Source organism: Triticum dicoccoides, chromosome 1A, assembly GCF_002162155.2.
Source record: "Triticum dicoccoides isolate Atlit2015 ecotype Zavitan chromosome 1A, WEW_v2.0, whole genome shotgun sequence".
Taxonomy (NCBI): domain Eukaryota; kingdom Viridiplantae; phylum Streptophyta; class Magnoliopsida; order Poales; family Poaceae; genus Triticum; species Triticum dicoccoides.
This window is the reverse complement of record NC_041380.1, coordinates 373,057,356-373,070,858: the sequence shown is the minus strand read 5'-3', so window position 1 is coordinate 373,070,858 and position 13,503 is coordinate 373,057,356.

Below are 13,503 nucleotides of genomic sequence, written 5' to 3'. Positions count from 1 at the left end.
ACCCTTGAGTCCGCGAAACCCAAGGGAAAAAGGCTAGGTGGGGAATGGTAAAACTGATGTCGGACATTGCCGGAAGAGTTTTATTCAAGGCGAACTGTCAAGGGGTTCCCATTATAATCCAACCGTGTAAGGAATGCAAAATCCGGGAACATAACACCGATATGATGGAAACTAGGGCGGCAAGAGTGGAACAAAACACCAGGCATAAGGCCGAGCCTTCCACCCTTTACCAAGTATATAGGTGCATTAAGATAGACAAGATAATATTGTGATATCCCAACAATAAACAATGTTCCAACAAGGAACGATCTCCAAACTTCACCTGCAACTAGCAACTCTATAAGAGGGGCTGAGCAAAGCGGTAACATTGCCAAACAACGGTTTGCTAGGACATGGTGGGTTAGAGGTTTGACATGGCAATTTGGGAGGCATGATAAGCAGGTGGTAGGTATTGTAGCATAGTCATAGCAAAAGAGCGAGCATCTAGTAAGCAAACATAGAAGTGATTTCGAGGGTATGGTCATCTTGCCTGCAAAGTTGTCAGAGTTGACTTGATCCTCGTAAGCGAACTCAACGGGCTCCTCGTTCACGAACTCGTCTCCCGGCTCTACCCAAACAAGAACAACAAGCAACCGGAACACAATCAACCACATGCAATGCTCAAGAAACATGATGCAAACATGGTATGATATGCGGGATGCGGTATGCGATGGATAGGCAAGATTTGACAAGGAATGATTGAACCTGGCCTCAACTTGGAAATCCAAGAGTGCCACTGGAAAGGTGAGGTGATTTCGGTTGAAATCGATATAAAGATCACCGGAATCGGATCCACGGTTTGGAAATGGCAAGCAAAACAAATATGGCACCGGTCTGCGATAATCAACAAGTGACCAACTAAATGCATCAAGATATATATGCTACAACACTCAAACATGTCAACAAAATACATGGCAGGGATCCACTCATGATGCTTGACAAAAGATGCACATTGAGCGACGGCTAATTCATCCAATAACAGGTTCAAACAAGCATGGCAAAAATGCAAATGATGACAGGTTTCAGACTTAGTGAAATTAACACAAGTCTGGAATTTATCAGCAGGAAGCAATCTTTAGAGCGTGAAAACTACATGCTACAGGAACTTAACATGGCATGTCAAGGCATGGCATGAAGCTACTCTAAGCACTTAACAAAAGTACCTTAGTGACCTTGAGCCAAAAAGGATCATAAAATACAATTGCAGGCATGTGAACATAGCAAAAACACAAATAGATTCAGACTTAGTGAAAAACTGGAGCATGCAAAACAGTTAACGAGTAGGCATGTTTACGAGATCGATGCACTCACTACAGAGCGTTGCATGACAAACTAAGCATACACCCATGAATAAGACATGGCATAGAAGCTAGATATGGCAAGAACAACATCATAGCATGCACGGATCAATATCAACATCCTCGACAAAATCGCTAAACATGTCAACAATCTGCCAGGATCATTTTATAGCAAAAGTAGAGCTCGATTGACTCAAGCTAGAGTGCTCCATAAATGCAAAGAAAGACACGGATGGATAGAGCACCACAATATTAACAAAACATCCTTACTGATCATCCTCAAAAGAGGCACAGATCACTAGGAATCAACATGAACATATGGCATAACAACAAAATCAGGACAAGGACTTGGTGAAATTCTGAAATTCTAAGTCCCTGGAATCAGCATTACCGATTACACTACTTTGCAAGCTTGTGCTAGTCACCACAAATATCACAAAAATACATGGCAAGTACCCTTGTAAAGATGGCCTGGCATTCTACAAAACACATGTAGAGCTCAGGATCATAGCATGCACACATTAATCATGGCAAAAATGACAAAAGGCCATTTTGCTGAAACAAATCTGGCAAATTCCTCACATAGCCCTCTTCCAATAGAATTTCGGGCATCAAGATGAGCTCAAATGAAAATGATGCAATGAGATGAAATGATGTACTCGTCGAGACAAACATTTTAATATGCTACATGCACAAATCGGAGCCACGGATGCAGAGTTATGGCATGATGAAGATCGCAAAATATTAGAGTTTGGAGGGAGAAAAGTCAACCGTCTTCGAAATCCCAGATTTGGATCTCGCGTCTCCCGAGGATGGCCGGCTTCACTGTTCACCGGAGAGGGACGGGACGACCAGAGTGAGGGAGCTTGACGGCGAGGCTTGCCGGGGTGTGGCCCGTGACGAGGAGGAGGCGAACGGTGGCGGTTGGCGCCGGGCGGCGAAGGGCGGCGGTCGCCGGCAAGGGGCGGCCGCGACGGAGGTCGCCGGCGTCGGTGTTTGCGGCGACCAGAGCGGAGGAGTTGTAGGGCGGCTCGGGCAGCGCACGGCCACGCGGGAGGAGGAGGAAGACCTGGGCGACGGCGATGAGGAAATGGGCCGCGGGGGCCGGCTCCGGGCTCCCCGGGCCGCGCGGCGGCGGGCGGCGGTACAGGGACACATGGTGGCGTTCTATTGGAGGCGGCGGTGTGTCCGGTCGGCGGCGGACATGTCCCGCGACGACACGAGTATTTTTTAGGGTTTCGTGGGAAGAAATCCGGGATTTGGGAATGGGGGTCTATTTATAGACGTAGAGGGAGCTAGGAAGCTCCAAATGGAGTGCGGTTTTTGGCCACGCGATCGTGATCGAATGCTCTAGACGATGGAGAGGGTTTAGGTGGGTTTTGGGCCAAATTGGAAGGGTGTTGGGCTGCAACACACATGAGGCCTTTTCGGTCCCTCGGTTAACCGTTGGAGTATCAAATGAAGTCCAAATGGCATGAAACTTGACAGGCGGTCTATTGGTAGTAAACCAAGGATGCATGGTAAGTCTCGGTCCAATCCGGAAATGTTTAACCCCCACACACAAAAAGAGGTAGAAAGGGCCACCGGAGGACATAGGAGCGCCGGAATGCAAAACGGACAACGGGGAAAATGCTCGGATGCATGAGACGAACACGTATGCAAATGCAATGCACATGATGACATGATATGAGATGCATGACAAAGACAACAACACACCGAGACAAAAACCCGACAACGACGAAATGAAATAACTTAGTGCCGGAAACGGCAAGAGTTGGAGTACAGATAAGGTAAATTACATCCGGGGTGTTACAACACTCCACCACTACGAAAGGATCTCGTCCCGAGATCTAGGACTGGAGAAACTCCTGGTACTCAGAACGGAGGTGATCCTCGCGTTCCCAGGTGGCTTCACGGTCGGAATGGTGTGACCACTTGAGTTTGAGGAATTTGATTGACTTGTTGCGAGTCGTGCGCTCAGTCTCTTCAAGGATAGCAACGGGGTGCTCACGATAAGAAAGGTCTTCTTGGAGATCAATGTCTTCGAAGTTGACGGTGCGGTTAGGGGTCTTGAAGCACTTGCGGAGCTGAGAGACATGGAACACGTCGTGCACATTTGCAAAGTTGGAGGGAAGCTCGAGTTGATACGCGAGATCGCCTCTCGTGCTGACGATCTTGAAAGGACCCATGTATCTAGGGGCAAGCTTCCCTTTGATACCTAAGCGACGAGTACCTTTCATTGGAGAGACGCGGAGGTAAACATGGTCTCCAATCTCGAAAGCCAAATCACGATGCTTACTATCATAGTAGCTCTTCTGGCGCGATTGCGCTGCTTTGAGGTTATCACGAATGACTTTGCACATCTCTTCTGCCTCTATGATCAAGTCATTTCCAAGAAGTTGACGTTCACCAGTCTCTGACCAGTTAAGAGGAGTACGACACTTCCTACCATAGGGAATTTCAAATGGGGCCTTGCCCGAACTCGCTTGGAAGCTGTTGTTGTAGGAGAACTCGACATATGGAAGACAATCTTCCCATTTCATACCGAAGGAGATAACGCAAGCCCTGAGCATATCTTCAAGAATTTGATTGACACGCTCGACTTGGCCGCTAGTTTGGGGATGAAAAGCTGTGCTGAAACGGATGTTGGTGCCCATGGCCTTCTGAAAAGAATCCCAAAACTTCGAGGTGAAGATGCTGCCACAATCTGAAGAAATCAACTGCGGAATACAGTGCAGAGAGACAATCCGAGAGGTATAAAGCTCTGCCAATTGAGCTATTGTGATGGATTCTTTGATAGGCAGAAAGTGAGCCACTTTAGTGAGTATGTCGATGACAACGAATATAGCATCATTGCCACGCTTGGACTTTGGAAACCCAGTCACGAAGTCCATCTCAATGTGGTCAAACTTCCATTCTGGAATGGCAAGAGGTTGGAGGAGACCAGCTGGTCGTTGGTGTTCTGCCTTCACTCTTCTACAGACATCACATTCATTCACGAACTGAGCAATCTCGCGCTTCATTCGAGTCCACCAATACACCTTCTTGAGGTCATGGTACAGTTTTGTACTCCCAGGGTGGATAGAGAGGAGTGAATTTTGAGCCTCATTCATAATGACTTTAGGAAGGTCACCTTTAGGCACAACAATGCGATCCTCGAAGAATAGAGTATCCTTGTCATCAAGACGATAGCACTTGTACTTGGATTGACTCTTGGCAATCCCAATCTTCGCCTTCTTCACCATAGCATCAAGAAGTTGAGCCTCACGAATCTGATCTTCCAAAGTAGGAGAGACTTGAAGGTTGGCGAGGAAACCTTGAGTAACAACTTGCAGATTGAGTTTGCGAAAAGCTTCACAAAGCTCGGGTTGGTAAGGCTTGAGAATCAAACTGTTGCAGTAAGCCTTTCTGCTCAATGCGTCAGCAATTACATTGGCCTTGCCTGGAGTATATTTGATTCTCGAATTATACTCTTGAATCATTTCGACCCAACGAGTCTGCCTGAGGTTGAGATTAGGCTGAGTGAAGATGTACTTGAGACTCTTGTGGTCAGTGAAGATGTCCACTTTTCTTCCCAATAAGAGATGTCTCCAAGTCAAAAGAGCATGCACAACTGCCGCCAACTCGAGGTTGTGAGTGGGGTAGTTCTTTTCATTGGGCTTCAACTGGTGAGAAGTATAGGCCACAACTTTCTTCTCTTGCATCAACACTGCACCAAGACCTTGAAGAGAGGCATCACAGAAGACCTCGAACGGTTTGGATTCATCAGGAGGAGTCAGAACTGGAGCAGTGACTAATTTCTCTTTCAAGGTGTTGAAAGAGATGTCACATTCAGGAGACCAAACGTACTTGACGTGCTTCTGGAGAAGGTTGGAAAGAGGCTTTGCGATCTTTGAGAAGTTCTCAATGAACCTTCGACAATAGCTTGCGAGACCAAGGAAGTTGCGGAGTTGCTTCATGTTCTGAGGTGGTTCCCAATTCACAATTGCAGACACCTTCTTAGGATTAACCGCTATGCCCTTGGCAGAAATGATATGCCCAAGGTAGAGAACCTCATCGAGCCAAAACTCGCACCTTGATAACTTGGCAAAGAACTGATGTTCTCTGAGCTTGTCGAGCACCAAACACAAGTGCTTGGCATGATCTTCCTTGTTCTTGGAAAAGACCAAAATGTCATCGATGTAGACCAAGACAAAGTCATTTGTGTAGGGGTTGAAGATGAAGTTCATCATGCGAGAGAAAGTCGGAGGAGCGTTGACGAGGCCAAAAGACATGACAATGTATTCATATGAACCATAGCTTGTTCTGAATGCTGTCTTGGGGATATCTTGCTCACGAATTCGAATCTGGTGATAGCCCATACGGAGATCAAGCTTGGAGAATACTTGAGCACCTTTGAGTTGTTCAAACAGCTCGTTGATGTTGGGTAGTGGGTACTTGTTCTTTATAGTCATCTTGTTCAATGGACGGTAGTCGACACAGAGTCGGTCCGTTCCATCCTTGTTCTTCACAAAAAGAACTCCACAACCCCACGGAGAAGAACTAGGTCGGATGAGACCCATTCACTTTTGTTCATCGAGTTGTTTCTTCAGCTCTTTCAACTCTTTAGGTCCCAGCTTGTAAGGACGTTTGCAAACAGGTTCCGTGCCAGGATCAAGAATGATGACAAATTCAACTTGCCGATGCGGAGGCATTCCTGGAAGCTCTTCTGGAAAGACGTCTTCATATTCGCAAATGACTGGAATTTGCGAGATGGCCTCCATCTCATCCTTCTCATTGAGAGAAAATAGACGAATGGTATCATCCCTTGCGGCAAAGACAATTACACATCACACGTAAATATATAACAAAAGCAATGGTATCAACACACATAAAAAACTGTCCTATGCATTTAACTACACAAACACAACATGACATGATAGACCTAAAAGTTAACCACAAATAAATATTTAGATAAAATATGATCACTCCATTGTACCAAACCATTTAATTTCTCAAACAAGAAACTATATAACACATGGAACAAATGGATGAACAACTATCCTAGACATGGTATGATTAAGCGTAATAATCGACCACACATAAATATTTGGATGAATCCAAATATGTATAATGGTTAACAACAAGCAAGTACTAAACCCCAATCATAACTGCTATTGGTAAGCACTTATATAATAATAGATAAACCAATAACTATGGTACAAACTGATTAAACAACTTAGCAATAATACACATCTCACCCACGGCATGTGAGTATAGGATCATAAAGATGTATTTACTAATAACACAAGCATTCAACATACAAGTGCTCATGAGAAGATACAAAACTATTACATGGTCTTGATAATAAAGAACAACTAATATCAATAACCACTAGCAATAATATTATCACCACATGCTTACAATAACAAAGCATGATGCACACACTGAGTGTGTGATCAAAGCACAACTTACTCACATGACAGATGACTCGTCCTAAGTATATGAGTCATATAGCAACAAGTATAAAAACACTCATAAGACTAAGATGTAATGAAGTTAAACATCTATAAGGAAGAACTAAACTAAGCAACTACAACAAACGCAACATCATAAGACATGAAATATTACTTGCATGAAATATGTCTAGGCATATCATAATGCAATAGAAAGGTAAACAAAATATATCAAACGTTAGGCATACAACAATGCAATAACAAGATACAAATGTATAACGCTAAGTATGAGTGATCATCACACAGAATGCCAAAGTATGAACCCAATAGAATATAACTCACAACAATAAGATAACTTAGTTGATATCAACTAACATGAATATCAAGAATGGCAAGAGCGCATAAGCTTACATACTAGTTATGACAAATAAGCACACAGATTAAGCAATTAGCATGTAAGCAAGTGAACATCTATGCCATGGCATCAACAACATCAAGGAATGAGATATCATAGCAGGAATAACAAAGATGACTTGCATTACCTATCTAGTACCACTTACACTTGCAACAACATAGGATACAGAACTACGCATGATATCTTCAAACTACTATCATGTATACCTACCAAGTAAGGTATAACCAAAATCATGAATATAAGATAAAACTTGCAACTGAATAACACATGGTAGGCATATAATCAAAAATATGCATTCTACTTTGAGTAAGTACTAACATGGCATCTCAATCAACTAAGTATGAACAACTATTATTCTAGGTAATTAAACACCTAGGATAATTAAGAACCAATGGTAAAGTAAATCATAAATTTGACAATATCAACATAACACCAATTTAAGAAATGCAACCTTTAACTATATTGGATGTCAAACATCTATAAAATAAGAGGAACACTATGCAATAATGTGTCACTCTTATATCATACAAAATAATAATTCCATGCCAAGCAATTCACCACAAGCATGGCAATGTTCTATGTTAATATACCAATTTATGACTACTAGTATAAATGACTAGATACCACACACAATTAAAATAAACATCATATACTACAACATGGCATGACATCACAACTATACAACACACATGCAAAAATATTTAAACATCTATCTTAGACAAGGCATGATTTAAAACCAACATGTGACATGGATGAAAATGAATATGTAAACCTTATCTATGATAACGCCATGCTAAACAAAATTAAATAGTCAAGACATTAAGTATTTCACAATTAAATAAATCAAGCAAAGACACTAATTCTACAAGGTTTTACGCATGGAGATATCACCAAAAATTTATTCTCATTCTCAATATAGAACAATAAACAACACCAAGTACTACTAAAATAATAAATAAAATATTTCACTAATAATGGTCTAAATCTAATTAAAATAATAACACCCGCCAAACACGTACGAACAATGATAATCAAATACACCAATCAACTTCTACGGGTGGTAAACATTCACAAAAATGTGTACACTCGCATAACACATGACTACAAAATTATATGATATTTAGTAACTCAAAATCAATCTATATGAAAAACATAAAATACTACACATGGCTATAATTCATAAATATTAGTACGCGTGCATAAAAGGGAAATACATGCTACCACAAATTATCGTGCCAAAACGATGTACAACTATTTTAGCAATTTAAACAAGAGTAAACTAAATCTAGTAAACCATATGACACACACAAATTATGAGATAGCTAGCACACACTCCTACCCGTATCAAGAACACAAGAAAAGAACATATTAATAAATAGTTCGATCAACAACCAAAAATCTATAATAAAACTTGATTAACCAAACAAGTAATCTAACTCCACTATGTGATTGCTACAACCATATAAAACATTTCTTCTATTGTGGTCAAGATCAAACGATGAGCAAAAGCGATGGAACTATGACCATGACCTACGGTTTATGCGATGGATAGCATCATCGCGACCAACGATAAAAATAGGAGGAACCATGATGTCTAGGAGATAACTTGAGTGATATTTTAAAGGTGCACAAAAGGGATTGGATAGAAGCGCGACGAATCAGTCCGACGAACTCGATGAACAGTGTAGACGAACATGCTGAATTCTTCGCGTGTGGTCTACAAGACACATTCGTTCCTCTCTGAATGGATTCATGGTGTGGAGATGGACCTTGGGGCGCAAGGGTGCTGATGGAGATGGTCTACGTCACCGGGAACGAGCACCAGCGTCCATGGAGCACCATTCTTTGGAGAGAGAGTTTATGTAGAGAAAGAGAAGGAAGAGGGCGGGGAGACTAGCAAAGTGGAAGAGGAGCTGGAGGCGCACAGAATGGTTCCTTCAGTTTTGGAAAGGGATGAGATATAAGGGAAGTTAGAGGAGGGGACGATTCATTGCTGTATGTTTGATCTTCTGTGTGCGTGTAGTGGAGGAGGAGAGGAAGCGCTCAGGGTGTCTGTTGATGTTTCCTTTCTGTAGGTGCTAGCGTACAGAGTAAGGAAAGGAGATGAGGCGCTCGTTGGGGAGATGCCTAGCAGAGAGGAATAGGAAGGGAGAAGGAACTAAAGGAAGGTACATAGGTTTCCTCTTCAATGAGTTGTGAACGTACACGTAGGAGGAGGAGAGGGGTTCATTGGTTGGCAGAGATGGGCCAGTTTGGCCAGCCCATGAGGAAGGTAGAGACTTGGAAAAATAGTGGGGTTGTTGGGCTACTGTCCAACGGAGATGGAGGAAGAAAATAAAAGAGATGAGTTGGGTCCATCCGAATGAGAGGAATAAGAAACAGTGAGTGAGAATAGAGAAGATAGATTGGCCATTGGATATTGCCAAGAGTTTGGGGAAAGAAATCAATTAGATTTTCCTTTAGGAAAATCTATTAAAGGAATAGAAGCTCAAAACAAAATCAAAAGAAGTTCCAAAATGCATATGCGCATAAATTACCATGCCGAAGACGAGAAAATAAAACCCGACTAAAAGAACAGAAGTAAACTCAAATCTCTAATATAGGTACGCATTAGTTCAAATTAAATCCTCTAAATTATAAAAGTCCAATTTAAGCTTGGTCAAAAAATAAAACAAATGAAATTTTCTCGCCCTGATTTTTGGAAAACTTTTTCTTAAACATTCCGATAATCGGGATGTTACAGATCTACCCCCCTTAAAATAAATCTCGTCCTCGAGATTTGGGCTGACTAAAGAGAATAGGTTTGGATTAGGTTTGTCTTCGACATAGTTCTTTTCGAAAACTTGTGGAATCACTTCTCGTTCTGATCTTGGTGATAGGTGGCTTTGGGTCTTCATTGGAGATACTTCTCTTGTCATAATTCTTCTAGATTGCAAAACTTGTAAATAATCCTTCGATCTTGGCGATGGTAATGTGACAGCTTCTGTAACTGGTTGGACATTCTTCAGTCTTGTTCTTCTTATTTAGGCCAAGCTTTGGTGCGTCTGGACTCATTGATCCTTCCTTTAGTTTGAATTTTACTGTAGGTGTGGTGAAGGTCATCAAACATTTGTCTTCTTTGCGAATGGAGGTCTTCAATTCTTTAATCTCGCTGAATCACCATCTACTACCCCCCTTAAAAGAGGTTTTCTATGGGGTTCACATCGATAATAGACCTCTAAGCTTGCTATTGCAACTTCTTTCCTCTGAGAGTGTCCTCCGGTGTTTATTGAGAAGAGGGAAAGATCATAAGAGGAGTAAGATTCCTACACAAGGCAGAGATACCCAAAAGATAAACAAAAGATAATACCGAGATAACCATGAAACTATCCAAATAAAACTCAAAAGACACTCATTTTGGCAAATAGGGTTTTAGTATGACTTCATAGGAAAACACCAAAAAAATATGCAGACAATACTCACACAAAAAGGTTTTTACGTCTACAAGCTATGAGTTCTATTACTACAAGGGTGATAACTAACCTAATTCTATATGGCAGGTCACATCATAACTTCGAGTAAATCTTCAATGTTGACGACTGGAGCATCGTCAGCGGTTGTTGACTCCTTGAGTTCTCGTTGTGTCTTCACTTGGCAAAACATTGCTACTCGGAGCTTCATAGGTTGTAGTATCTTGAAATTCTTGGCACATCTTGTGAATCTTCTGACATTTCGAACCATGGACAGGGAAATGGGTTACACATACTATAGAGAAAATGGTAGAGAAGTAGACTTTAAACTTTATTTGAATGTAACAAGGCTAGAAGAGCAATAGTGAGGAAGAAGAGTACAAGAATATTCCTTTTGAAGTATATTTTTCTTAAGAAAATAATTCCTAAGGCTTTCCATTTCTAACTAAGGACACGCGACTAGTTCGACATCAGCTCTGATACCACTTCTGTGAGAACCCGAAATTAACTTCCAGACCCTCCTGTGTAGATTTGTCAACCCCAGGATCATTGTTGACAACACAGTGAAATGATATCATTGCACAATACATAAAAGGTATTACAATTTTAAATATATCTTGCCACAAGGCATACCTAGATAAATGTCTCATGACACTTAATACATTCAGAAAACAGCGTAAAGTACAATGCATAGCGACTCCATCTCAGCCACTGGCAGTCGATGTAGTCCACGTTACCTCACTCCTACGGATCACCATAGTAGTCGTAGTCATCACCTTCATCTCCATGCAACTCTGTTGTCAACAAAATTATTGCCATGAGTACATTACGTACTCAACATGCCTCCCTCGGGGAACGACCTAATAGCTACATGTGGCTTCAAAGGAAGGCTGTATGGCTCATTTGCATAAAGCTAATTTTGTTTGTCAAATAAAGTAGTTGGATAAAAGAAGTTTTAGATGAAAACATGTTTTATCTCTAGAACAACTTTCATCAAGTGAGGATCCTCGATCAACTCACGTCCTTCATAGGTTTCAAGAATAGGGGCAAAGAGGGAATAAGCAAGACAGGTCCTGTATGTCAAGAAAGATTCATGTGTTGTCCATGACCGTGGACACGGCTATTCGAACAGTTTTACACTCTGCAGAGGTTGTACACTTTACCCACACGACACAATCTTGTCTTCATGCCACCAGTGGCCGCTGGTATAGTACACCATTTGGTATACTGGCAGGGAGATTATGACAAGGTCTTTGGACTAGATCCCCCAAAGATGTGACATGCCTACTGAGTCTGGTGCATGTAACTGAGAGTACGTCCTCAAACCGGTCCCCCCATCTGTGCCAAGGATACTCCCCGCAGGGAAGCTATCCCATCTGCAATATGACGACATCGACACCTAAGGCTGACTAGCTTACTTAACCAAGCCAGTGCCCATATAGCATGTGGTTGTACTGTTATCACAATCTTCAAATCCAAGACTTATTAGGCCTCATGCGGCACGGACGACTGATTTCCCCCTTCAACTTGTGAAGGACAACCAATCGCTCCTTCAATCCTTGATTCAGCTGTCGCCCACACCAGTATTCAGATGGTAAGTTTCATCCAGAGTAGAAGAGGATAGAGAGGGTCAACAAAGGCCAAAAGGCCTAGCTCAGCGTTAAGTTTCAACTGTCAATAACTCAGATGCCATTCAATAAGGCACCTATAGGGTGATAAGCATGGCTAAGCATTTCTACTCAACGTGAACTTTATACTTCTACTCAGGTGTGTAGCGACCCGACTTCAAACGGTCAAGCCTCTGTGTATCCGTGCCATCCCTGGATCGGTATGCTGGCACACACAGTACATCAATGTATATATAAAAGTGCAATCACATGTATAAATAACATAAAACTGATATATATATACCTCATAAGTCTCAGCGGAAACAAACATATGGGTGTGGAGTCCCATCAACACCAACGGCAATGTAGCGACCAGACCTCAAATAGTCTGATCTCTGTGCTCCGGTGTCATCCCTGGATCAGTAATGCTGACACCACACAGTACTCAGAGGATTTATAGCAGAGTAGCAATCACACACTTATTACATCGAGTGTCTCAAAAGAGAACTTATTACAATAAATATGGCTTAAGGCCATCTAATAACGATAACAGCGGAAGGCTTGGAACATAAGTGAGTCCATCAACTCCAACGGCATCACTGAATATAGAACCACGACCTAGAACTCCTTAATCGTCGTCTGAAAAGTCTGCAACATTAACGTTGCAGCCCGAAAACGGGTCAGCACATGGAATATGCTGGCAAGGTAACACATAGAGAGTAATGGAATGCAACAGCTATACTATATGCATATTTGGCTGGTGGAAAGCTCTATGGTTACAGTTTTTGCGTAAAGCCAATTTTTCCCTACTTCAAAGGAATAATTTTATTTAACTATCATGGTAGTTGTTAAACATTGAGAATGATTGATAGCATTCTCAATCCCAATTAAGCATCATCATTAAACATAACCCAACAAAATTAATTTAGAGTAACATGTTGAGATTCACATGATAATCCAAGTACTAGATACTCAAGATGTCCATAACCGGGGACACGGCTAATCATGATTAGTTTGTTACACTCTGCAGAGGTTTGCACACTTTTCCCCACAAGACTCGATTGCCTCCGTTTGGTTTCTCGCACTACAAGGTGTTTGAGAAGAAGGATGACCGAGACATAGTCTTTCAGAAGCGCTAGCACCTTACGATCGGGTAGACCGTACCACCTACATCCCCTACATCTGCTAGTCTACCACTGTAAGAGTCTGCACGACTTAGTCAACTATGCTAGAGCCCACAATAGCTTGTGGCTGCACACG